We start from the raw sequence: 2,264 nt of genomic DNA on the forward strand, positions 1-2,264 counted from the left end.
ACGCACCCATGCGGCACACAGCACACGACGCAACACACACGCTCACGCTCAAGTGCTCAACCTACTCCCTACGTCCGTGAAAGACTGTACATTTAGAGATTTACACATTGACCAGGGCATAATTAATGCCCAAAAGTAGCAGACTTATGTGTGCATGCGACCATTGAGATAATAAGATTAAATGAAGGTTGTTGCATGCTGTAATTAAGGATAGACATGTAGCCTATACCTACAGCACAAGTTGGTGCATTAGTCAATCAATATCGATTTAGATTAAAGGCTAAATGCATTGGAAGTGTAGATGTACATCATGTACTACACTCTTTGTTTTATAGCCGATGTACACTCTTTGTTGGAAGACCGAGAGAGGACACGTGCATGCACCATACACAGCCAGGGCGGTTCGCGCGCAAGGGTTGGACTCGTGTCGCGCCTGCGTAAAGTTTTGTTTAACTGATTTCTTCGTTCTGCCAACTGACAGGTGGGACCCAGAAACCAGGTGACAATTTAACTAGTCAACAAAGTGCCACGTCGACTATGTGGCCGGTCATTAGGGGTGCAATACGGTGCTCTACGATGAGCTAGTGATCGTATAATCGCCGCAAAACTATATATAGTGACCGTAAAGAGCGTATTGTTACATACGTTGACCACCAGTGTATTTTTCTCGTTTCAAATTAAGCCATATTAATCGGAAAGGACGCAGTATGTACTACTACTACTAGTACTATTACTGCTTTGATTTGTCCCGTCAACTCGCCGAACGAGGAGAAGCTTGCTTACTATGCCTCTCCCTCACCCACGCGCGCGGTGGTTCGCGGGACGAGGAGAGGGTTTTGACTACATCGCCCTCTCCCTCTCCCTCTCCCTCTCCCTCGCCCTCGCCCTCGCCCTCGCGGTGGACGTGCAGCAGTTCAATCGGTGTCAGATTGCCAAAAGCATATTGTACTGTAGTATCATCATTGTTGGACCTTCCGAAGAGGCGAAGATCCAAGTGCAAGGTTCACACGAGTACGAACTGTTGAACCTCCCGAAGAGGCAAAGAGCCAAGCGCAAGGTTTTATAGGAGTTGTCGTCCTAGTAGGAGTGTACTACAACTATAGCGAACGATGCTACTGTATGATGCCGCCACGTCACATATATCCAAAGTTGTGCCACCTTTTTTTCTCAAAGAGCGTGTTGGAGCCCATGCAACAACCACACAAGTTGCATGTACACATAACACATTTACTAGTAATAAATTCTAAAGGACAAATGCCAGTATGCCACACAAGTTCATCTCCAATTGATGTGATAAATTTGTGCACGACTAGTCTACATATATTCACAGCGCTACCGTTCACAATTACCGTACTCCACTTACACGTTATAGATGGGCTACATGTCCTCCTCCAGGTTCCAGTCCCAGGTGTTCTTCATGGATGGCACGATCCATAGCGATGGGCAACGGGAATCATTGTCGCGCCTTTCTAGTCTGGTTCCACACGATGGAGACTCATCCAAGCTGAAGTGGCATAAATCAGGGATAGCGTGTCCCAGCATGTCGTTCATCCGGCGGTGCGCACTGAAGACACAACCATGCTTCATGAACGGCAGGCCTTCCGTGTCGTGCACGGAAGGTGGCATCCGCTTCACAATGGGGTAGCTGTCCCCGAGGAAAAGCGAGTACTCTCCAAGAGTGTTCCTCGGCACCCACATAGCATCACGGGGGTCGAACTCGGCGCCGTTCATCTGGTACACACGGCATCCCAGATCTGGACACATGGTGACGTACATAGTCAAGGTCCATGCATAATATTGTTGTGCTCAAATATGGCGGTCAGTAATACTGTGCAGCAAATAGTACTACTCCGGTATAGAGGAAGTAAAATAACCGGCTTATTATATATAGCCACTCTTGGCTACATGGATGAGATAGTAAGACATGGAAAAACAAAAATGGTGGCAGCTAGTAGGTTCAAGTCTTCAAGGGCCTAGCTAGCTATACGCGTCCTCCAAGGTAAAAATTACTCCTACTAGTACTACAAAGTATACTACTAGTACAACAATGAAAGAGAAGGCGAGAGGGTTAAAAATGGAATACCTGGGTAGATGGTGACGGTCCGATATGGTAGATTGTGTGACCATGTTGCACATCAGTGGTACCATGGGTAACGACTGCTAAGATAGTTGATCCCAATATGCCAAAGTCAGCAACAAGGTTCAAGGTTAGACCGAATCGCGGATGCAAATGCACATCCAGGATCGGCTATCTTATTTTGATC

Source organism: Triticum urartu, chromosome 3 (assembly GCF_003073215.2).
Source record: "Triticum urartu cultivar G1812 chromosome 3, Tu2.1, whole genome shotgun sequence".
Lineage (NCBI taxonomy): Eukaryota > Viridiplantae > Streptophyta > Magnoliopsida > Poales > Poaceae > Triticum > Triticum urartu.